The sequence below is a fragment of the Bison bison genome, unplaced genomic scaffold (assembly GCF_000754665.1).
Source record: "Bison bison bison isolate TAMUID 2011002044 unplaced genomic scaffold, Bison_UMD1.0 scf7180017864097, whole genome shotgun sequence".
Classification (NCBI taxonomy): domain Eukaryota; kingdom Metazoa; phylum Chordata; class Mammalia; order Artiodactyla; family Bovidae; genus Bison; species Bison bison.
The window spans coordinates 249,168-275,683 of NW_011494669.1; positions in this window are offsets into that span (position 1 = coordinate 249,168).

The window sequence follows — 26,516 nt, forward strand, 5'->3', positions numbered from 1 at the left end:
ATAAAGTCTGACACTGTTTCCCCTGTTTCCCCATCTATTTCCCATGAAGTGGTGGGGCCAGATGCCATGATCTTCGTTTTCTGAATGTTGAGCTTGAAGCCAACTTTTTCACTTTCCTCTTTCACTTTCATCAAGAGGCTTTTGAGTTCCTCTTCACTTTCTGCCATAAGGGTGGTGTCATCTGCATATCTGAGGTTATTGATATTTCTCCGGGCAATCTTGATTCCAGCTTGTGTTTCTTCCAGTCCAGTGTTTCTCATGATGTACTCTGCATATAAGTTAAATAAACAGGGTGACAATATACAGCCTTGACGAACTCCTTTTCCTGTTTGGAACCAGTCTGTTGTTTCATGTCCAGTTCTAACTGTTGCTTCCTGACCTGTACACAGATTTCTCAAGAGGCAGATCCAGTGGTCTGGTATTCCCATGTCTTTCAGAATTTTCCACAGTTTATTGTGATCCACACGGTCAAAGGCTTTGGCATAGTCAATAAAGCAGAAATATAAGCTTTTCTGGAACTCTCTTGCTTTTTCCATGATCCAGGGGATGTTGGCAATTTGATCTCTGGTTCCTCTGCCTTTTCTAAAACCAGCTTGAACATCAGGACGTTCACGGTTCACATATCGCTGAAGCCTGGCTTGGAGAATTTTGAGCATTACTTTACTAGTGTGAGAGATGAGTTTCAATTGTGCGGTAGTTTGAGCATTCTTTGGCATTGCCTTTCTTTGGGATTGGAATGAAAACTGACTTTTTCCAGTCCTGTGGCCACTGCTGAGTTTTCCAAATTTGCTGGCATATTGAGTGCAGCACTTTCACAGCATCATCTTTCAGGATTTGGAATAGCTCAACTGGAATTCCTTGTGTTGTATTATTACATGTTTACTTGTACTTAGAATTTTGTAAACATTTTTGATTCAAAGTATGTCATATTCTTGTTTAAAGTTACTTAGGTAGCATTCTGTCTACAAATGTTTATATTAACTGATGTATTTCCTTATTGAACTATTTGAAAGGTTTTAATAATTGTTTTTGTACATGAAATAGTTTTCACAGTTTTCACAAATTATTCTGGCACTTTACTCTTAGTGATATTTATTTTTCAAGGTACTGATACTGTTTCTAGATACACAACACTTAAGGTTTTCACTGCAAGTTACATCTAGAATATTTACTCATATTTTTTAAATTTATTTTTTGTTGAAGGATAATTGCTTTACAGAATTTTGTTGTTTTCTGTCATACTTCAACATGAATCAACCATAGGTCTACATATGTCCTCTCCCTTTTGAACCTACCTCCCATCTCCCGCCCCATCCCACCCTTCTAGATTGATACAGAGCCCTTGTTTGAGTTTCCTGAGCCATATAGCAAATTCCTATTGGCTAGCTATTTTACATATGGTAATATAAGTTTCCACGTTACTCTTTCCGTACATCTCAACTTCTCCCCTCTCCCCATGTCCATAAGCCTGTTCTCTATTTTTGTTTCTCCACTGATGCCCTGTAAATAAATTCTTCAGTACCATTTTTCTAGATTCTGTATATATATATGTGTTAGAATATGATATTTATTTTTCTCTTTCTGACTCACTTCACTCTGTATAATAGGTTCTAGGTTCATCCACATCATAGAACTGATTCAAATGCATTCCTTTTTATGGCTGAGTAATATTCTTGGACTGTGAAGAAGGCTGAGCACCGAAGAATTGATGCTTTTGAACTGTGGTGTTGGAGAAGACTCTTGAGAGTCCCTTGGACTGCAAGGAGATCCAACCAGTCCATTCTAAAGGAGATCAGCCCTGGGATTTCTTTGGAAGGAATGATGCTAAAGCTGAAACTCCAGTACTTTGGCCACCTCATGGGAAGAGCTGACTCATTGGAAAAGACTCTGATGCTGGGAGGGATTGAGGGCAGGAGGAGAAGGGGATGACAGAGGATGAGATGGCTGGATGGCATCACTGACTCGATGGACATGAGTCTGAGTGAACTCCGGGAGTTGGTGTTGGACAGGGAGGCCTGGCATGCTGCGATTCATGGGGTCGCAAAGAGTCGGACACGACTGAGCACCTGATCTGATCTGAATATTCCATTGTGTATATGTACCACAAAGTTATCCATTTATCTGTTGATGGACATCTAGGTTGCTTCCATGTTCTAGCTATTGTAAATAGTGCTGCCATGAACAATGGGATACATGTGTCCTTTTCAATTTTGGTTTCCTCAGGGTATATGCCTAGGAGTGGGATTGCTGGGTCTTATGGTAGTTTTATTCCTAGCTTTCTAAGGCATCTCCATACTGTCTTCCATAGTGGCTGTATCAATTTACATTCCCACCAACAGTGCAAGAGTGTTCCCTTTTCTCCACACCCTCTCCAGCATTTATTGTTTGTAGACTTTTTGATGATGGCCATTCTGACTGGTGTGAGGTGATATCTCATTATAGTTTTGATTTGCATTTCTCTAATAATGAGTGATGTTGGGCATCTTTTCATGTGTTCATTAGCCATTTGTATGTCTTCTTTGGAGAAATGCCTGTTTAAGTCTTTTTCCCATCTTTTGACTGGGCTGTTTGTTTTTCTGGCATTGACTTGTATGAGCTCCTTGTATGTTTTGGAAACTAATCCTTCATCAGTTGTTTCATTTGCTATTATTTTCTCCCATCCTGAGGGTTGTCTTTTCATCTTGCTTATAGTTTCCTTTGCTGTGCAAAAGCTTTTAAGTTTAATCAGGTCCCACTTGTTTACTTTTGTTTTTATTTCCATTACTCTAGGAGGTGGGTCATAGAGGATCTTGCTTTAATTTATGTTGTTGTGTGTTCTGCCTATGTTTTCCTCTAAGAGTTTTATAGTTTCTGGTCTTATATTCAGGTCTTTAATCCATTTTGAGTTTATCTTTGTGTCTGGTGTTAGAAAGTGTTCTAATTTCACTCTTTTACATGTAGCTGTCCAGCTTTCACAGCACCGTTTATTGAAGAGGTTGTCTTTGCCCCATTGTATATTCTTGCCTCCTTTGTCAAAAATAAGGTACCCATAGGTGGATGGGTTTATTTCTAGGCTTTCTATCTTGTTCCATTGGTCTATAGTTCTGTTTTTGTGCCAGTACCATACTGTCTTGATGACTGTAGCTTTGTAGTATAATCTGAAGTCAGGAAGGTTGATTCCTCCAGCTCTACTTTTCTTTCTGAAGACTACTTTGGCTATTCAGGGTCTTTTGTGTTTCCATTTGAATTGTGAAATTTTTTGTTCTAGTTCTGTGAAAAATGCCATTGGTAATTTGATATGGATCACATTAAATCTGTAGATTGGTTTTGCTAGTATAGTCATTTTCACAATATTGATTCTTCCTACCCAGGAACATGGAATATCTCTTCATCTGTTTAGGTTGTCTTTGAGTCCTTTCATTAGTGTCTCATAATTTTCTGTGTAGAGTTCTTTTGTCTCCTTAGGTAAGTTTATTCCTAGATATTTAATTCTCTTTGTTGCAATAGTGAATGGGATTGATTCCTTAATTTCTCTTTCTGATTTTTCATTGTTAGTATATAGAAATGCAAGTGATTTCTGTGTATTAATTTTGTATCCCAAAAGTTTGCTAAATTCACTAATTAGCTCTAGAAATTTTCTGATATTATCTTTAGGGTTTTCTATGTACAGTATCATGTCATCTGCAAACAGTGAGAGCTTTACTTCTTCTTTCCCGATATGGATTCCTATTTCTTTTTCTTCTCTGATTGCTGTAGCTAGGACTTTCAAAACTATGTTGAATAATAGTGGTGAAAGTGGACACCCTTGTATTGTTCCTGATCTTAGGGGAATGCTTTCAGTTTTTCATCATTAAGAATGTTTGCTGTAGGCTTATCATAGGTAGCCTTTACTATGTTGAGGTAGGTTCCTTCTATGCCCATTTTTTGAAGAGTTTTAATCATAAATGGGTGCTGAGTTTTCTCAAAGGCTTTCTCCACGTCTATTGAGATGATCATATGGTTTTTATCTTTGTTTGTTAATATGGTGTATCACACTGATTGATTTGCATATATTGAAGTATCCTTGCATTCCTGGAATAAACCCAACTTGATCATGGTGTATGAGCTTTTTGATGTGTTGCTGAACTCTGTTTGCTAAAATTTTGTTGAGAATTTTTGCCTCTATGTTCATCAGTGATATTGGCCTTTAGTTTTCTTTTTCTGTATGTTGTCTTTGTCTGGTTTTGGTGTCAGGATGATGGTGGCTTCATAGAATGAGTTTGGAAGTGTTCCTTCCTCTGCAATTTTTTGAAAGAGTTTCAGAAGGATAGGCATTATCTCTTCTCTAAATGTTTGATAGAATTCTCCTGTGAAGGCATCTGGTCCTGAGCTTTTGTTTTTTGGGAGATTTTTGATCACAGCTTCAATTTCAGTGCTTGTAATTGGGTTGTTCATAATTTCTATTTCTTCCTGGTTCAGTCTTGGAAGATTGAACTTTTCTAAGAATCTGTCCATTTGTTCCAGGTTATCCATTTTTTGCCATATAGTTATTCATAATAGTCTCTTATAATCCTTTGTATTTCTGCATTGTCTGTTGTAACCTCTCCTTTTTCATTTCTAATTTTGTTGATTTGATTCTTCTTTTTTTCTGGATGAGTCTAGCTAAAGGCTTGCCAGTTTTGTTTATCTTCCCAAAGAACCAGCTTTTAGTTTTATTAATCTTTACTGTTGTTTCTTTCATTTCTTTTTCATTTATTTCTGCTCAGATCTTTATGATTTCTTCTATTAATTTTTTTTTGGGTTGTTGTTCTGTTTCCAGTTGTTTTATGTGTAAAGTTAGGTTCTCTATTCGATGTTTTTCTTGTATCTTGAGGTAGGATTGTATTGCTATAAACTTCCTTCTTAGAACTGCTTTTGTTGTATCCCAAAGGTTTTGAGTTGTCGTGTTTTCATTGTCATTTGTTTCTAGAAATTTTTTGTTTTCCCTTTTGATTTCTTCAGTAACCTGTTGGTTATTTGGAAATGTATTGTTTAATCTCCATATGTTTGTGTTTCTTACAGTTTATTTTCTTATAATTGATATATAATCTCATAGGTTTGTGGTCAGAGAAGATACTTGATATGATTTCAATTTTCTTACATTTACTGAGATTTGATCTCTGACCCAAGATGTGGTCTATCCTGGAGAATGTTCCATGTGCACTTGAGAAGAAGGTGTATTCTTCTGCATTTGGATGGAATGTCCTGAGGACATCAATGAGATCCATCTCATCTAATGTATCATTTAAGACTTGTGTTTCCTTATTAATTTTCTGTTTTGATAATCTGTCCTTTGGTGTGAGTGGGGTGTTAAAGTCTCCTACTATTATTGTGTTCCTGTCAATTTCTCCTTTTATGTCTGTTAGTGTTTGTCTTATGTATCGAGATGCTCCTATGTTGGGTGCATAGATATTTATGATTGTTATGTCTTCCTCTTGGATTGATCCCTTGATCATTATGTAGTGTCCTTCCTTATCTCTTGTAATCTTCTTTATTTTAAGGTCTATTTCGTCTGATATGAGGATTGCTACTCCAACATTCTTTTGCTTCCCATTTGCATGGAATATATTTTTCCATCCTCTCACTTTCAGTCTATATGTGTCTTTAGGTCTGAAGTGGGTTTCTTGTAGATAGCGTATATATGGGTCTTGCTTTTGTATCCATTCAGGCAGTCTCTGTCTTTTGGTTGGAACATTTAATCCATTTATATTTAAAGTAATTATTGATATACGTGTTCCTATTGCCATTTTCTTAATTGTTTGGGGCTGCTTTTGTAGATCTGTCTTCTTTTCTTGTATTTCTTGACTGTATCAGTTCAGTTCAGTCACTCAGTTGTGTCCGACTCTTTGCGACCCCATGAACCGCAGTACACCAGGCCTCCCTGTCCATCACCAACTCCCAGAGTCCACCCAAACCCATGTCCATTGAGTCAGTGATGCCATCCAACCATCTCATCGTCCCTTTAAAGTTTGTTGTAAAGTTGGTTTGGTGGCACTGAATTCTCTTAACTTTTGCTTGTCTGAAAAGCTTTTTTTTTTCAATTTTGAATGAGATCCTTGTCAGGGACAGTAATCTTGGTTGTAGATTTTTCCCTTTCAATACTTTAAATATATCCTGCCATTCCCTTCTGGCCTGCAGAGTTTCTGCTGAAAGATCAGTTGTTAAGCATATGGGGTTTCCTGTGTATGTTACTTGTTGCTTCTGTCTTGCTGACTTTAATATCCTTTCTTTGTGTTTAGTCTTTGTTAGTTTGATTAGTATGTTTCTCTTTGGGTTTATTCTGTATGGGACTCTTTGTGCTTCTTGGACTTGATTGACTATTTCCTTTTCCATGTTGGGGAAATTTTAAACTATAATCTCTTCAAAATTTTTCTCATACCCTTTCTTTTTCTCTTCTTCTTCTGGGACCCCTATAATTTGAATGTTGGTACATTTGATATTGTCCCAGAGGTCTCTGAGACTATCCTCAGTTCTTTTCATATTTTTACTTTATTCTGCTCTTCAGAAGTTATTTCCACCATTTTATCTTCCAGCTTACTGTTTTGTTCTTCTGTTTCAGATATTCTGCTATTGATTTCTTCTGGAGTATTTTTAATTTCAGTAATTGTGTTGTTTGTCTCTGTATGTTTATTCTTTAATTCTTCTAGGTCTTTGTTAATTGATTCTTGCATTTTCTCCATTTTGTTTTCAAGGTTTTTGATCATCTTTACTATCACTAATCTGAATTATTTTTCAGGTACTTTACCTATTTCCTTTTCATTTATTTGACTTCTGTTTCTAGTTTGTTCTTTCATTTGTGTAGTATTTCTCTGCCTTTTCATGATTTTTTTTTTAAGTTATGATGTTTGAGATCTCCTTTTCCCAGGCTTCAAGGTTGAATTCTTTCTTCCTTTTGGTTTCTGCCCTCCTAAGGTTGGCCCAGTGGTTTCTGTAAGCTTCGTATAGGGTGAGATTTGTACAGAGTTTTTGTTTGTTTGATTTTCCTCTGATGGGCAAAGATGAGTGGGATGGTTATGCTGTCTGCTGATGATTGGGTGTATATTTGTTTTGGTTTGTTGTTTAGATGAGGCATCGTGCACAGGGTGCTCCTGGTGGTTGGGTGATGCCCGGTCTTATATTCAAGTGTTTCCTTTGTGTGAGTTCTCACTATTTGATACTCCCTAGAGTTAGTTCTCTGGTAGTCTAGGGTCTTGAAGTCAGTGCTCCCACTCCAAAGGCTCAGGGCTTGATCTCTGACAGGATTGCTGATTACAGAAACCCTCAGATTCTAGGCAGTTAAGAAGTTTCTTATCAGGAATACCAGATTGTAATTTATGAACATATCCTTGTGAAGACAGGGTTCATTCATGTTTGCTGTTTTTCAGGTCTCCTTCATTGAGTGATGGTGATAAAACTGAGAAGGATGCTATGAGGGCCCACCTGGGCACAAATCCTTTCCAGGTCTCCAGTTTCTACTTTGTCACATCTAGAATATTTATTCATATTTGAGATGAATATTTTGATACTAACTATAAATCTGGGTAATGAGACTCATCATGGTGAACATTTCATAGTGTATAAAAATATCAAATCATTTTTGTTGCACACCATTATTTAGTTGTACACTTTAAAGTAATGTTATAAGCCAATTATACCTTAATAAAACACAGCAAAAGCAAAAGAAAGCCCCATAATTCTTTTTCTGTATTGGTATACAGTCCGATGTAGTGGAACCTGGGCAGTCATATGATTATTGGTATACACAAGTTCAAGGATTCCAGAAATAACAATGAAGTTGCATTCAGTTATTTGGTCTTTCAGAGCTGAAGCTGAATATCAGCTGAATACTGAGGTGGAAGGACATTGAAAGACAATATTCAGATAAGCAGGAGAGACCAGGCAAGAATAACTAATTCAAAAAATATTTATTTAGAGTCTATTATAGACCAAGCAGTATTATACACTCTTGGGATACATTAGTGAAAACACTGTTTGTATGGAGCATATACATATTCATATTATGGAATCAAGGAAACTGAGGGAAGAATTTCAAAGATCAACAATTTGTCTAGGTCAGTTAAAAAAGAAACGGAGAAATGTCCATAGGGTTTAGCAGTTCAAGAGTTAAGCTGGTAGCCTTGGTAAGAAGTGTTCTAGAGGAATTGTTGGCTTAGAGGCTAATAGTGAATGAGAGGTAGAGACTATTGCTTAGGATTTCTTTAGAAGTTCAGCTGTCAAAGAAAGAGAAAGAATAGTAGCTGGAGGATGGGCTAAGTGGAGGAAAGGATTTTTCTTTCTTTTTTGTCATTATTATTATTTTTTACAAAAGTTTATTCTTAAATGTACAATAGGTTCCAGAACAACACTTCATTCTAGCTGTAGGTGACAACAGATACTATGGCAGGGAATCCTGTTAAACAGGGATGAAATTAAGGGGCAAGGAACCGCTTACTTTTTGCCAGATTTCTTTCTTCCTTTTTTTTAAATTTTGGCTTCCCTGGTGGCTCAGTGGTAAAGAACCTGCCTGCCATGCAGGAGCTGCAGGAGACATCAGTTTGATCCCTGGCTCGGGAAGATACCTGGAGGAGGGCATGGCAACCCACCCCAGTATTCTTGCCTGGAGAATCCTGTGGATAGAGCCTGACAGGCTACAGTTCATGGGATCACAAAGAGTTGGACATGACTGAAGTGACTTAACACGCACATACATAGCCACTTATGGAATAGGAAATGGCAACCTGTTCTTGTAATCTTGCCTGGAAAATTCTACGGACAGAGGAGCCTAGCAGGCTAGAGTCCATGAGGTCACAAAGAGTTGGACATGACTGAGTTACTGAGGACACAGCACGTAGCCAAGTAACAATTTTGTGAGTTTCATTTAAGCTAGGGGAGGCTTGTGCACATTAGGCTGATGGTAAACAGGAGTGTCAACATCTGGAAGAATAAGAACAGTTAGTAAGATGTCAGTGGTCAGGGGTGAAGCAAGATAGAGATGGAGAGTTTTTTGAACACACTAGAGCTGACGGGAAGGAGAACTCCTTAGACTCTAGAGAAATGGCCTTTGCAATATGCTTTCCCTTCCCACTGATGGAAACAGTGACACACAGCACTTCCTTTCAAGGGCCATGGCAGGAGGCGTCCTGCAGCTCCTGGGTCCTCATTAGTGTGCCCAACCTGCTTAAACACAGGGCTTCCTCCTAAACCACAGAAAAGACAACTAGAAGTGGTGGGGCCACTTCTCAAACCTGAAGCCACCAAGAAGAAGCTGAGGCCATAGGAATGAGGAAATGGCAGGATCCCTCCTGCCTCGTTCTGGTTTTAAGAAAATCAGGAGTTTCACATAGGAACTCGAAGTGACATGCTCAGGGTGGTAGGATAAATAGATTGTTCTCTGTTCCAGTGTACCTGAGCTAGGGAGATAATGGAAACGAAACCCTCTGTTTGTCAAGGCTCATTCCCAGGGCCAGGGAATGGACAGCAACCCCAAGAGGGACATTTTTTTTTCCCGCTAATTTACACAGACTCCGTATGAGTAACAGCAGCCCTGGAAAAATTCAAAAAGATACTTCTAATCAAAGCTCTACCAATGGCTCAGATGAGGGGTTCCTTATCTTTAAGATGTGTAATTCCACACTCTCATATATTTGGAATATACCTAGAAACATGATTCTGTTTCCTGAGTCCAGTAAGAACTTCTTTAGTGAGTATTTTTTAAAGCAATGTCTCTGATAACCAAGAAAGAATCCACATTTGAGTGACACAAGAGTCAATGGGAATATGAAAGAAACAGATGGGAAAAACCTCCCATCTCATTAGAAAACAAAGAAAGTAGAATAGAGAAGCCTTGAGGCAACATTTTAAACCCATAAAAAAGGAATGACTATGTCTGTGTGGGGAAGTTGGTGACGAAACTTGCATTCACAGGACAGCTGACATCATTTGAGGACAGACCATTTGGAAAACAACATGTATTGAGAGCTTTAAAGTTGTTTCTATTCTTTTCTTTCCCACATGGTTATCCCATACCTGAAAATTTATCCCATGGAATTAATCAGGAAAAAAATGCTGCCTGAAGTTGTTCATTGCAATATTATTTGTAGTGTCAAATAAACAATAGGAGATCAAGAAATAATCATGTATTGATCTAGCAGTAAATGAATATATATGTTTCTGCTACAGGAACATTCTATATATGGATAACTCTATGATAAAGGGATATTTTCAGAAATCATATGTGCAAAATATGTACCATCATTTTATACCAGAAAGCTTATACAAATGATACAGGGGTTTCTTTTGTATTCACTAGTTATCTTATGCAAATTTTTATTTATTTAATTTATTTTTTGGCTGTGCTAGGTCTTCATTGGTGCATGGGCTTTTCTCTAGTCATGGAAAAGGGGGGCTACTCTCTAACTGTGATGCGAGGGTTTCTCATTGCAGTGACTTCCTTTGTTGCAGAGCGCAGGCTGAGGGTTTGTGGGCTTCAGTAGTCGCTGCACATGGGTTCAGTGTTTGTGGCTCCCAAGGTCTAGAGCAGAGGCTCAGTAGTTGTGGCACACGGGGCTTAGTTGCTCATTGGCATGTGGGGTCTTCCCGGATCAGGGATAGAACCCCTGTCTCCTGATTTGACAGGCAGATTCTTTACCACTGAGCCACCAGGGAAGCCCTTGCAAAATTTTTACAAGGAAAATAATCTGGACATTGTTCAGTACTTAATGTAGAGGAATAGTTTGGTAACTTAGGTGTACATCTGAATCACTGGAAGGACCCCACACTCAGGGATTTTGATTATGGTCTGGAGGAGGGCCCAAGAAAATCTGCATTTCAAATACGTTTCTAGGAGAGGTTGCTGCTGCTGGTCCCAGGGCCTCACTTGGGAAAACCTCTGGTTTTTGAGTCACTAGCTTTTGCCCAGGGAATCATAATGATAACTAGGAATCGAGTAGGAAACAAAAAACAGATATAAATTCCTAGAAGCTATGCATTGTGTGTTACTCGTCTATATGTCCCCCACCCCTAGCCTCATGTGACATCCAGGTAAATGCTTGTTAAACTGAGTTGACTCACAGCCAGGGATTTCACCAGGCAGTGCAGATCTTCACTTGCCAATTTCTCACCCTCCACAGCAAATAGGACTGACAGAACCACCCACCCGGTCATCATAGCCTTTATGTTGAAGCCAGCAGGTTGGCACAGGTTTTCTGATATGACCCCTGTAATATTCAACCTGCTACCGAATCTGGACGATGGGGCAGGTGGTGAGGTCAGCTCTTCCTGTTTCCTATGCCTCTTAGATCCTAGACCCTTAGCAATGGAAACTGAAAAATTGACCCCCTGGCCTGGGATGAACTCCATCCATTTTTAGCCACAAGGAACAGTAAAAAAAAAAGTCCTGATAAAGTCAGCTGTCTTGAGTCTATTGAATTGATGCACTATAATTTAAAAAACCCTCCAATTAATATCTCTAGTCCAGCTTCTTTGTGTTTTCACCAACTGTGGAAATACTAGTCACAAGTTTCCAAATTGCTCTGCAAAAGGATTTTGTCGTGATTTTTAAATTTTACTTCCAATAATAAGGTTTCTTCACAGTTTGGCTGATATTGGATGTTGTTAATCTTTTAAATTCTTTCTATCTGAGGGAAATAATTCTATTTTTATTGTTTTATGTTTCATTGTGTGACACCTGGTGCGGTTGAGTAAATTTATATGTTTGTTCTTTGTTTTACTTCTCATGTGACTGCTTATTCTAATCTTTTTCTTGTGTTCAAATGATTTGTCTGTCTTTTCCTTACTTATTTGTGATTGCTTTTTCTGAATTGTGAGGAGTAGTTCATTGTTGGTCATGTGATCTCCAGTCTTTTGAATGTCTTTTAACATTTTTATGCTATTGGTATTATACATGTTTAAATTTTTTATACCATTATTTTTGGCCTCTGGGGTTTTCTCTTATAATATTATAAAAAAGATCCTTTCTTGTTTTTAAACTTAAATTTTATTTTTCATAAAATCTACCTGAAATTTGTTTTTAGCATGGCAAGAGGTAGGAATCTAATGAATATCCATTTTTTTTCACAATATCATGACTATATTTACCCCATTGATCTCAAATGCTGCCTTTATAATATTTTAAATTCCCACATACACAACATTTTTAAACATTTTAGTTCAGTGAGGCATCTCTCTCTTAATTAGCTAATACTAACTTATCTTAGCTTTTTAGTTTATCCCTCATTGTTATTTTAAAAATGTCTTGGCTTCTCTCATTCATTTTCCTTTACATAAAATTTGGAACCAGTTTGTCAAGTTCCAGAAAAGTTTTTGTTGGAATTTTAATTAACTTTAAAAACTATGTATTTGCATTTAAATCAATGGTGTATTTCCATTTATTTATACTTTTTTTCATCTTATTCATACAATTCTTAAATGTTTCCTGTTAGGCTTTTTGTGTGCTTCTGTTATGAATAGTGCCCTTTTTCTTTTAACTTTCTAAACTGATTATTACAGATGATTAGAGATTCTGATGAATTTTGTGTGTTGATCTTGTGCTAGCCATATCTATTTTCATATGAGTTCTGGCCATTTAGTTTATCCCCTTGGGTTTTATGTAGATAATCATATTATCTGCAAATAATGATTATATGTTTTGTCCTTTCCCATATATATGTTTCTTTAAAAATTTCTCCTATCTTGTTTAACTCGTTAATAGTGCTAATGAAATATTTAATAATTACAGTGATTAATATTCTGCTGTATTCAATTTTCAGATACTTTCTTTGTAACAGTTCATAAGTGAAATTTGCCTATAAATTATTAACCACATATTGGTTGATCCAAGACCCCCTTTGCAATTGTGTTTATTTGATCTGAGTTGAGGTTTATGTGATCTGTTCTACTCTTTATAGTGTTTTATCCTGTGTTCTATTTTCAAAGAATTACAATTTCTCTATTCACTGATGAGTTATCCCAGTGCTCATCAGGTTTATCCTTGTTATATTAAAAAAGAATTGGTGGAAGGATCAATAGTCATCAAGATGGGACAAGAGAGGTCTTAAGCCAAGTACCAGTTAAAAATGAGACAGGAAATAGAGGACAATGGATGGCAAAAAGAGAGACAAAGAACAGATGTGCTGAGAAAAGCAGGGAAGTCCAAAGAAATAAACCTTGGTTTATTAGACCTTGGTTCCTAACGGTTTTCAGTTCTGCTTCTTATGAGGCACCAGGTTGTGCTGTGGAGTTTCCTGTTCTTGGGTTTCTATGAGATCCCCATGTATTCTCATGATACCCACCATTTACAGGCATTAGGTATACGATTCTTGCAATCAAAAGACCTGGCCCAGACCACTGACCATATGGGAAGTCTACCTGTAGGTAGGCAGTAGAACCTTTAAAACTCTTTCACCCTGAAGAGTTGCTCCTAATTTGCCCACCTTGTAGGAAATATGTAGGGTTGGAGAATAAATTTCTTGGTGCAGGCTGAGACTGTCTAGACCTTGAGGATTATGGTTTACTGGGCTGAGATCTGTCCACAGTCCTACCCACAAGGCCTATTGTTGTTCAGTCGCCCAGTCGTGTCCAACTCTTTGTGACCCCGCAGAGTGCAGCATGCCCACAAGGCCTAGTGGTCTTTTATTCTCTTAAGGAGGTAGCATCTAATGCTTTCATGTCATGAATGCACTTACAGATGAAACTGGGCAGACTGGGCACCCACCTTCAGCCCAGAACTGTTCATTGTGACAGTGCCACTCAGTTCTTTGGTAGGCACAGAACAGAAAGAACAAAAGGTGATAATTTTATGGAGTGAGCATATGTGCTGGGCTTAGTTGCTCAGTTGTGTTCAACTCTGTGAACCTATGGACTGACGGTAGCCTGCCTGGCCCCTCTGTCCATGGGAATTCTCCAGGCAAGAATACTGGAGTGAGTTGCCATGCCCTCCTCCAGGGGATCTTCCCAACCCAGGGATCGAACCCAGGTCTCCCGCATTGCAGTCAGATTCTTTACCATCTGAACCACCAGGGAAGCACATGAATACTGGAGTGGGTTGCCTATCCCTTCTTCAGGGGATCTTCCTAATCCAGGAATTGAACCAGGGTCTCCTGCATTGCACGTGGATTCTTTTTCAGCAAAATTAGCGGGGAATCCCATGGGCATATTCATTCAGTTCAGTTCAGACACTCAGTCGTGTCTGACTCTTTGCAACCCCATGAACCACAGCATACCAGGCTTTCCTGTCCATCACCAACTCCCAGAGCTTGCTCAAACTCATGTCCATTGAGCTGCTGATGCCATCCAACCATCTCATCCTCTGTCGTCCCCTTCTGCCCTCAATCTTTCCCAGCATCAGGGTCTTTTCCATTGAGTTGGCTTTTCACATCAGGTGGCCAAAGTATTGGAGCTTCAGCTTCAGCATCAGTCCTTCCAATGAATATTCAGGACTGATTTCCTTTAGGATTGACTGATTGGATCAGTCCTTGCAGTCCAAGGGACTCTCAAGAGTCTTCTCCAACACCACAGTTCAAAAGCATCAATTCTTTGGTGCTCAGCTTTCTTTATAGTCCAACTCTCACATCCATACATGACCACTGGAAAAACCATAGCTTTGACTAGACAGACCTTTGTTGTTAAAGTAATGTCTCTACTTTTGAATATGCTGTCTAGGTTTGTTGTAGCTTTTCTTCCAAGGAGCAAGCATCTTTTAATTTCATGGCTGCAGTCACAATTTTCAGTGATTTTGGAGCCCAAGAAAATAAAGTCTGTTACTGTTTCTGTCATTTCCCCATCTATTTCCCATGAAGTGATGGGACTGGATGCCATGATCTTAATTTTTTGAATGTGAGTTTTAAGCCAGCTTTTTCACTCTCCTCTTTCACTTTCATCAAGAGACTCTTTAGCTCCTCCTCGCTTTCTGCCATAAGGGTGGTGTCATTTGCATATCTGAGGTTATTGATATTTCTCCCTGTGATCTTGATTCCAGCTTGTGCTTCACCCAGCCTGGCATTTCACAAGATACACTCTGTGTATAAGCTAAATAAGTAAGGTGACAATATGCCTCCTTGACATACTCCGTTCCCAATTTTGAACCAGTCTCTTGTTCCATGTCTGATTCTAACTGTTGCTTCTTCACCTGCATACATATTTCTCAGGAGGCAGGTAAGGTGGTCTGGTATTCCCATCTCTTTAAGAATTTTCACCAGTTTGTTGTGATCCACATAGTCAAAGGCTTTAATAAGAAGCTAAAAACTCTAATTTTAACTTAGCAGAGAGAAAGAAGGGTTGAACATGATAGCAGTCAGCACCAGGAATTTTCTGAACACTCTAGGATTCCTACGGGGCCTGCAGTTATCCTTTGAGGCCCAATTCATGGTGTAGCTTTTCTTGAACTGGAATTCGAAGGGTGGATAGGATTTGGACATGCAGGTGAATGCCATTTTTGTGGAGAAAATAGTGTGATTGAAGATGTGGAGAGGGTCCAGTATGCTCTGTATATTTGAAACTAAGGACAACTTTGTTCACCTGGGTGCTAAGGGTACATGAAAGGGGAAGATGCATTTGCACCAGGAGTGTAAGTTGACACTAAATCCTGCAATATGCCCTAAACAGGCACAGCTAGCATTAGTTTTCATTCACAGGAGAGCCATTCATCAGCTGCTCTTAGGGATATTAACTTGGAAGCACTGTGCGACTGGCATGAAGAGAAAGTGGACGTCAGGAGATCCGGTAAAAGACAGTAAGAAAATGATGTAGTTTTAATAACATGAGAATAAGAAGTGAGTGGATGAGAAAAAAAATTAGAGACCAGTGGCTCAAATGCGGCTTGAAAAGAAGCAATCTTGCTCTTGGAAGTTGCCTCTCTTTGTGGTTGGAAGGACGATGGTGCCTTTTAGGAAAGTGCGAGATGCTAGAGCAGGGGGGATTGGGGAAGAGGAGGAAATAATGGGGAGGGAGGGACATTTGTAAATCTCTTTAAGAAGCTTCAGACTCAAGAGAAAAGTTAACATCAAATTTGAACACACCCTGTCTCAGGGAAAGACTCAGAATGATACACTTATGTCATGGCTAAATTAGACTGCTTCGTGTCTGCATGGGGAAAGCCCATGTTTGTAATGTACATTTCACTAAATTCTTCAGTTTGTAATATGTATAAAAATGCCAAAAGAAAATTTTTTTTAAGAGAGTTAAGCTATCTTATGATCTATAGCCTTAGATTTTTATTTTACTGTGATGATTTTCAAATTACTTAAAAGGTTCTTGTGTATTTATGACTTGAAACATGAAAAATCTAAGGCTTTCTGTCTCAGCACATGATTGTATTTCATTTTTTAAAAAATCTGTTTTTGATGTGAACCATTTTAAAAATCTTTATTGAATATATTCTAATATTGATTATGTTTTATGTTTTGGTTTGGGGGCTTTGAAGCATGTGGGATTGTAGCTCCCCAACCAGGGATCAAACCCACACCCCCTGCATTGGAGGGCAAAGTCTTAACCACTGGATTGCCGGGAAAGTCCCTGATTGCATTTCTGATAAGACATTCTTTCCACAATGACATTTGAAGGATCTCTGAAGGTGACCAATGGGACAGTAATTTTAAGTGAATTTAGAGTTTTAATTGCAAGTGGGGACTGTGGGGGGGAAAAGAAGCATCAACAAAGGCAATAATTGTTCCCAAGAATTACATCTGCACTGCATTCTCTGTCAAAAACTTCTCGTTAAAAATGTGTTTCTTTAAAAGTAACTCAAAGCAGCTGATGAAACACAAGAGCATGGAAAGTTTCAAATCCCAGTGCAAATTTGGATTCATCAAGGATCATTTGCCAGAGACCTGACTCAATGGCAAAAGGGCTTCTTACCACTTCTCACATCCTTTAATGGGGTTTCATACTTAAGTTCAGATGCCTCCAGTTTTATTTCCAAAGCTTAGTATTTTCCATTTAAACACTTCCTTTTCATAATACTTTTGGTGTCTCTCGAGCATCATTACTGTTTGATTTTCCCCTTTAATCATGACTCTGATGGTTGTGTTTCTATATTTTAAAAGAGTGGATAAAAGAGAGACTAAGCCATAGGCAGCACTCCTAAACAAGAGACGGTCCTGAAAACCATCCTGGGTGCCTGAGCCATAGTCAAAGACCAGGGTCCAAGCATCGGCAGTTACCAAGACTATTCCCAACATCCTGTAGCTTTTTAAAAAGTATTTTAATCTGTTACTTATTCATGTCTATCCCTAATACTTTTCTGAAGAATATATATTTTTTCAATGTGGTATTTTTCTAAAAATTGGAATATAATTGCTTTAAAATCTTGTGTTAGTTTCTGCTGTATAACAAGATGAGTCAGCTATATGTTACACATACATCCCCTCCTTCTTGGGGCAGGTGAGCGGGAGGGTCTTGTAACTTTATGGATATCTCAGAGATCAGGCTTGTGTGAGAGGCCATACGGGCAAATCTTACAAAAGAATAGGAACTTAGAAAAATATGAGCATCTCCTTGAAGCTTGCTCTGTTGATGAACAGAAGGCAGTAGATGGGCAGAGGGAGAGAAGTAAAGAGGTCAAAACTCAGATTTGGGCTCATTATCTCTAAAAAAGGAAAAGGCTCATTTTTAAATTCAATGAACACCTGTTGTGCACAGGGATATTGCCAAGGGCTGTGGGAATCCCTGTCTCAAGGGATTGAGGGGCTATTGAGGAGGCAGGGCACAGAAACCACAGTGATTTAATTATCATCTTCTCAGGCAGGGTGATCTCTCTAAATGGAGTCCCTTTTGTTCTTCCCCATCAGAACATCATGATTTCCTTGTTCATGTTTAGAGCACTTTTCTGTGTAATTAGACATTTGTTTGTTTTGCTATATTTGTTTTGCCATTGCTGTATATCTGGTAGCTGACACTGTGCCTGCCGCATGGTAGGTGCTCAATCAGTGTTTCTTGGATGAATGATTGAATGAACAAATGACAAGACTAACTGCAGAAAGCCTCAAATGCTGGTAGAGTGCACTGAACACAGACAGCTAGAGATAAAGCATGTTGAATAGGGAGGAGTCACGTTACTTACCAGAATTGACTCCAAACTGCAGGTTGGAGTGGGTCCCTGTGGACATCATGGAAACAATAAGGGAATCAGATGAGGATGATGGAGTCATGCTATTTAGACATATATTTTATTAAAATATATACATTTATATGTGTAAAAATATGGAAATTTTAAATATATTAGCAGTTATTATATATCTGAGTTAGAATTTTGATGATGATGGCCACTTCCTCCTCCCTGAAGACCTGCTGAGAACCACTGCTCAGTGGGGCTCAGGGGAGCACTTTCTGTTCTGGCTTGATCCCGATTCCTCTTCTCCCAGCTCCTGCTGACCTCCTTCTGAGTCTGACATTGGTCCTTGACCTATGACTCCTGCTCAGAATCTGTCACTTCCTAGTTTCAGGATCTTTATTACTATTTGCAGATTATTCTCAGTCCCTGAAAATGTGATTGCTCGAATTTCACTTTAAATACAGTCTGTATCAGTTGATATTTATAGAAGTTTTACTTCCTTCTACTATAAGCTGCAAAATCCTCCTGCCAGTTAGAATTCTGTATCTGCATTCTTAGCCTCAGCTCTGACAGTGACAGTATCAACAATAATAATAGCATAGTCTCTATTTACTTAGTTCTTACTGTGTGGTATGAATTGTATTAAGTTCTTTAAGTAACAAATTTAATCTCTGCTATGCAGGAGGGTCCTGAGGAATACATCATATGTTAAACAGAGTGGGATAGCTACTGTAACACACAAAGCCTGATGTTCTGTTCATGTCATTTCCATGCAATTTGACAATCAAGGGTGTCTACTCCACAGTTATTCAGGGATTCAGCCTCCTTCCATATGGAGGTGCCATCTTCCTCTAGGGTGTCAGAATCCTCTCTTAGGTCCCCTGAATCTGGTGGCAATTGATACGAGAAAGGAGAGGATGTGAAGGATTGAATAGAAAAAATTTGATGCCAGGCCTAGAAGTCATATATCACTTTTGCTCAAATTCCATTTGGTGTATCAATTACATGCCCTCATCTAAATGCAAAGGACCTGGGTTATATGCCCAGGAAGAAGAGGAAATGATTTTAGTGATTATCTAGCAATCTCTTCCACACAGAGGTTAAGTGACTTATACAATAAATAAGAGCAGATCAGGGATTCAAATCCATGTCAGTTGAATTCCAAGGCTGAAGACGTCTATGCTTCCTTTTACTCCCTTTACCCATCACTTTACTTGTTTGTTTGTTTTTGTATACTCTGCTCAGCCATACCATAAAGGGAAGGTTATAATCTACTCTTTAAAAAAAAATTTAAACTTTTTATTTTGTTTTGGGGTACAGCCAATTAACAATGTAGTTGTAGTTTGAGGTGAACAGCAAAGGAACTCCGTCATACATATACATGTATTCATTCTCCCCCAAACTCCCCTCCCATCTAGGCTGCCACATAACATTGAGCAGAGTTGCATGTGCTGTACAGTAGGTCCTTGTTGGTTATTCATTTTAAATATAGTAGTGTGTACAGGTAACAGTAAATTTGTTCTCTAAGTCTGTGAGTCTCTCTGTTTTATAAGTAAGTTCATTTGTATCATTTCTTCTTAGATTCCAAGTATAAGAGATGTCACACAATGTTCTCCTTCCCTGTCTGACTTACTTCACTCAGTATGACAATCTCTAGATCCATCCATGTTGCTTCAAATGGCATTATCTATTCTTTTTAACTGCCGAGTAATATTCCATTGCATATATATACTTTATCCATTCCTCTGTCAATGGACTGTTAGATTGCTTCCATGTCTTGGCTTATAATCTGCTCTTTTTCAGGAAGACTCATGGCCTAATTAAAGGCGTGGCTGCAAATGTATTATCTGAAGGTACAACGAAATGCTGTGACAAAGTGTGAAACCATGAAAACTCTCTCTCCCTGCCAGTAGTTCAGAGGCACAGTTCCTGCTAAACCAATTCTTGCCAGTTATCATAAGGCCACATAGTATTAAGGACTTTGGACCTTGCCCTGCAGCATACTTGTGAATTCTTAGCTGGATGCCTTGAAACTGCAAGTATAATACCCATTGCTGTGTGGGAGGGCCTTGCATCCATGTAATGGGCAAACCTTGATTTACAAGCGTACTTCATTAACTCTCATATACGCTTTTCATATGTTCACAACTCTGAAATCAAAATCTTACAATCGATAATATCTTTGAATCACTATTGGCTGGGTGACAGTGCTGACCTAATTACTGTGGCCTGTGCATGTTCGAGCTTGCTCATAGGTATTTATATTATTATCCGTTCAGTTGAATTATATACATTATTGGTATTACTCAAGTTGAGTTTAGCTGCTCTTTGAAATGTTTCAGAAAGATCATCCAAAGCTTCGATATTGAAATGAAAAGTTACAGTTAACATAAAGGTTTGGAAATAGAGCAGTGGGGTAAAAATACAGTATTAGTAAATTGAATAGATATTTTCAAGGAGTCACTGTGAAGCAACAACCTCATACAGGGTAACAGAGGGAGATTACTGTGAGTTTATGAAACTCTTGATATATTTTGTTCCTTAGTTGTGTAAAAAGGTGCTGCCTGTTAGTACATGCTAAGCAAGAAGGTACCCACATTAGGAACAATGGATAAATGTATATGTATGACTGAGTCCCTTTGCTGTTCGCCTGAAACTGTCACAACATTGTTAACTGGCTATACACCAATATAAAGTAAAAAGTTAAAAAAATAAAAGAGAGAAAGAATGCACCCACATTAAACATTTTAGAATGGCTGGCAACATCTTGGAAGAAACCTTGAGCCAGTAGTGGGGGCATTTGTAAGAAATGTTTCGTCATCAACACCAGGAAAAATATGCACATTGACTCGGGAGAGTTAGACTCTGAATGTGAAGATCATTTCATGAATTTCTTAACCAATTTATTTTCTTTTTTTATATATACACTAGCATGATGCATAGTAAAAGTATATGTCCCAACAACTCTAGAGGAGCTTTTTCAGCAAGTATAAAATAAAAATTCTAAGTGATGAGAAAGCATTCTTTCGTAGATTAATTGGCATCTTTCTTTCTTTGTGATACAGAAATTAATGGTACCTTTTACAATTGATGGCTTCTTGGTGTCAGTGAAATAACGACTTTCTCATTCCTTTGGGTATTGGAAATTAAATTTCATTCATTTTAGCCGTCCCCTCCCCAAGACTACGTTGCATTTCCTGGGGGCTTTCATGTGGTCACCATCTAGATGGGGGCAGTGTATTTACTGAGCATGATTTTCTATCTGTGCTCACAGCCACCAAGCTGTCCACTCTGTCTAGTCATAGTCATCAGGCTGCACAGGTCATTGCTGGGTCCTTTTCATTCTCATCTCAGGGTCCTTTAAGAGCCAGGTGGCTCTTCCTGCTGGTTCGGGAGGGCTTGGGCCACACCTCCTCTTGGCACACAGAAACTCTCTGAGGCTGGAGGGGCCCTGGCTCTGCAGTGGGCTCTCTGAAGCAAGAAGGCTATGCTGCCCTTCATGTCCTGCTGAGTGGTGGGGTTCTGGGGAGACTTTGCTCCTCCTCAGCTTCTCTTAGACATGCAGGAATCCGCCTTCCCTTCAGCGTCACTTCACAGTGAGGAAAGTCAGCAGGTGCTTTGCTTACCTGCCCTGTCCCAGCATTTTGCAGCTTCCCCAGCTCTACCTGGGAAAAGCACACAAACACCCTCAAGCCTGTGTAGTCTTCGTGGCCTTCCCTTACCCACTCCTGCACAACTCTGGAAGATGCCGGGGCTGCGGGACCCACTGCTGGGGAACTGCCAGTGTCTCAGCTTCCTAGCTTCCGCTCCCACTGCTCCTTCGTTCTGGTCTGGGCAATGCTTTCCAGTCTTGAGGGCCAACAAGCTTCTCTCACTTCATGCCCTAGACTCTTCCTGCTCCTCAGAGGCTTTGGGCTCTAGTAAACCAAGCCTAGAACAGATGTGTGGTTTTCCCTACTTTCTGAACAAGTATCTCAGAACACACAGCTGACCGAATGGAAGACAGGTCTAGCATGGAAACATAAGAAAATAACATCAGTTAACATTTCCAAATATCATCCTAATACTGTGTCCTTTTAGGTTCATTTCTTTTCTTTTAAAAAATTACTTATTTATTTGGCTGTGCCAGGTCTTAGTGGTGGCACATGGGAGCTTTGATCTTCGTGTTGGCAAGTGGGATATTTCATTTGCGATATGAGGGATCTTATTTCCCCGACCGGGGATCAAACCTGGGCTGTCTGCATTGAGAACGCAGAGTCTTAGCTGCTGGGCCACCAGGGAAGTCCCTTTAGGTTCATTTCTGACCTTGCTGATTTTCTACCCTCCATCTCATTAACTTAGTGACTGATTTTAATGATGCCTCAGAGATGTTTTCCCTAATCACTTCAGAAATCAAAATGCAGGGATAACTAACTACTCTCCCCTACCTGGTGATCCAATGGTTAAGACTCTGTGCTTCCAATGCAGGGGGCAATGGTTCAATCCCTGGTTGGGGAACGAAGATTCCACATGCTGTGCAGCAGGGTCAAAAATTAAATAAAATAAAATTTGGGCTTCTCTGGTGGCTCAGACAGTAAAGAATCTGCCTGGGTTCAGTCCTTGGGTTGGCAAGATCCCCTGGAGGAAGGCATGGCAACCCACAACAGTGTTTTTGCCTGGAGAATCCCCATGGACAGAATGGCCTGGTGGGACAGAGGAACCCATTGAGGTCACAAAGAGTCGGACATGACTGAACAACCAAGCAAACTCCCACTCCCCCTTTCTTTCCATCATTATAAAGTTGATGATTTTTGTCCCATTATAGTCAGTAACATGCAGATACGTTAGAGAAAAGAAAAAACATCATGTATAACCTCACTATCCTAAGACTCCACTCACAAAATGATGCCATTTTGTTGTTTCTCCTTTAAGTCAGCTTTTACTGCTTATTTTGCTTGTGTAGATTTTTCACGTAGTTTACACCACATCTGACATAAAACTATATACTTGGTTTGTTCCATACTGTGGCTATTTTTCCTGATTGTTATAAAGTCTTCAGAAACATTGTTAAATACAGCAGTATTTCCCTGGTATTAAGGATTTAGCTTATTCCCACGGCTCAGAGGTAAAACGTCTGCCTGCAATGTGGGAGACCCTGGGTTGATCCCTGGGTCGGGAAGATCCCCTGGAGAAGGAAATGGCAACCCACTCCAGTATTCCTGCCTGGAGAATCCCATGGATGGAGGAGCCTGGTAGGCTATAGTCCACGGGGTTGCAAAGAGTCGGACACGACTGGGCGACTTTACTTTCACTTTCATTGTTATTATAAATAAATAATAGTACTGTGATAACATCTCTGTGCGTGAAGATTTTCCTATATTTCTGATTATTTTCTTGAGCTAGACTCCCAGAATTGGGATCACTAGAAAGACTACCACTTAAAAAACAAGCTATATTCCTAGACTTCAAGTAAGGTCTCCTCTCTAAATATAGAAAGTCTTTTGCCTGGATAGACTGTGTTACATTGGTCTGTACCTGATGTTTCTGGCGGGAAAAAAATTATCTGATTCCTACTGATGCAAGAACATTGTACATGTTCCTGAAAGTAAAACTGATGGCACAAAAAATGTAAAGCCCAAAGCTTTGCCTGTTCTTTCCCTGCTTATCAGTCATAGTAACGCTTATCTGAGAGTTGCATCTTGTTATTGGGCTGGAAGTTTTCCACAAGCTGCTGTCTTTCTTTCTCTCCAGTTTCTATGGATCTTGATGGTTTTTCTGGGCCTCATTACAACAGTTTGGCATTTACCCATAGGAGGACATATATTGTATCAACAAGCACAAAGTCTGACTCAAATGCCTACCTCTAAAGTTTTATTATTATTTTTTAAACCAAGCTGTTGATAGGCACCCTGCACTATCAGAACTACAGGATTACACTGAATCTAAAAGTGACTCTACAAGTTCTGTGGAGGATTATTACCTGAAGTTGATACATTCAAAGCATTGTGCCCTCCTAGGAGCTGCTCTCAATGGCTGAGCACTTCTTCCAAGGATGTATTATCAAGATATTTTAAGACCTCTTCTTTTGACTGCTATAAGAGTCTCTGGGACCTTCATTTGAATATCCTCAATGAAGGGAAAAAAATCCTTTGAAGAAGAATTGCATCTTTCAAGCTTTTCAGTGGTATTCAGAACTGTCACGTGAGTGTATGTTCCTCAGTTCTTTGTTTCGTCACAACAAAGATTTGGAGTGACGGACATTAAAGCCCCCTCAGCGTGTCACAGCTCTCAGGTCTTGGACAGACCATGTTATAGTTCTCAGGTCTCAGGACGATGTTATAGCTCTTAGACAAATCAGTGCTACAGCTCAGTGTTACAGCTCTATTTAATTTAGAAGATAGCAGGAAAATCCATCTTCGAGGCGTGTTGGCATGTCGATCCAAAGACACGAGGAAAAGAGCGCCCCAGCGCGTTGGGGAGAGAGAGAGAGAGCGAGCTTTGCCTCCTCTTTTTATGTTTACCTCTCCCTGGGCCGGTCCTATGTAAATTGGGCCAGCCAGGAGTGTTGTTTGTCTTACCTGAGGTCCTCACTCCGGTCCTCGGTCCTCCAACCTTCTTTTGTTCTATTTTCGCGGGCTTTTCTCTTCTTTGTCTTTTAGCCACTGCCATTTTGGACTCTTTTCCCCTATTCTACCTACCTAACAGAATCAAATCTGAGTTGATAGTGGGGGTGAGTGAGTGGGCAGATGGACAAGATTAATAAAAGTAAAACACCAGTGTATAAAGCAGGCAGGCTGATTCTTCTCCGTGACCAGTAAATAGCACAATATATGAAAGCAGTTCTTTAAGTAAAAGGAGCTACATCTGAAGCCATAGCCCACATGGCTCAGTGGTAAAGAATCTGCCTGCCAATGCTGGAGACTCGGGTTTGATCCCTGGGTTAGGAAGATTCCCAGGAGTAGGAAATAGCAACCCACTCCAGTATTCTTGCCTGGGAAATCCCATGGACAGAGGATCCTGGTGGGCTACAGTCCATGGGGTTGCAAAAAAGTCAGGCATGACAGTGACTAAAGAACAACAGCAAGTGTCCCAGGACATATGGGCCAACCACCTTGTTGGCCAGGCTGAGGCACTATATACTCCAAAGTATGTGCCTATGTATTTAACCTAAACTCATTACTTACAAATGATATCTTTTAAATGAAAATACCTACAAATTTTTAAAAGACAAGCCAAGTCTTGAGATAGAGAGAAAAAAAATAAAATCTCTGCATTGAAATTCATGGGTTTAATTAATTAACACTCCAGGGAGGAACTTGCCTCTTTTAAAAGTGTTATTCATTTAAAAGGAGTAATATGGATTTATCAGAGAATTTGGAAAATCCAGTAATTTCATCACTCTGAGATATTCCTTCATAATATTTTGATGTGAAAATATCTTACACAGGGTTCTCCGGAAACAGATTCTGAAAAAAAGCTACATAAATGTTCATTGGGCAGATGTCCTCAAGAGACACCCGTGTAAGAAAGTGCGGGCCTAGCCCAGGGAATTCTACTTAATGCACTGTGGTGACCTGAAGGGGAAGGAAATCCGAAAGGGAAGGGATATCTGTATGTGTGTGGCTGATTCATTTTGCTGTACAGTAGAAACTAACACAACGTTGTAAAGCAACTAGAGTCCAATAGAATTAATTAAAGAAATAAAAAATAGGCACAGTACAAAAGAGCAAAAAAAAAAAGAATTAAAAAAAAAATCAGTGAATCACCATATACATGAATCGGTCTTGCAGTAAATCACTGCAAGAAGTATAATCTAGAGTAACGATTCCTGGTCAGTTTTAGCACCATTAAACACACTGAAAATTTTTAGGAAAAAGAAAAAAGAGAGGGCGAACCCTGCAGAGGCAAAATCTGAGGCCAAATGCAGGTGCCACTGAGACTCAGCTGACTATGCAGGGGAGCTGGAAGGCCCTTTCAGGGCAGTTTCGAGTGTAGGTAAGTGGGTGGGCTTTGTAGCCTGGTATCAGCAAGTCACTGGCCCCCCGGAGGGGGCTAATTTTGTATGAGTCGATTTCCCAGGGCCAAGAACAATTACCAGCGAGGGCTGCAGCTGTGAGCTATCAGCGGGGATATTTGCTGCAGCTGGTGAGGGCTACGTGCTCCAAAGAAGGGATTTGGGTGAAGGCTGCCTTATCCACGACCACATCCCGTCAAAACTGGGATCAGACCGTATGTACAACTTCACAGCCCCCTTTTCCACTCAACGTTATTGGCTGAATTTTTCCCATTTCCTTACTCTTTAGGGAGAAAGCATTTTGAATAGCTGTCGATTTTATTATACGGAGATATTTATTTAAACATTCTCTTAATATATATCTGTATTATTTTGGCAATAAATGGCAAAAAGATCCACATTTCCATAGCCCTACTAGGTTTTTTTTTTTTTTTTATTTTAAAATTTTACAATATTGTATTAGTTTTGCCAAATATCGAAATGAATCCGCCACAGGTATAC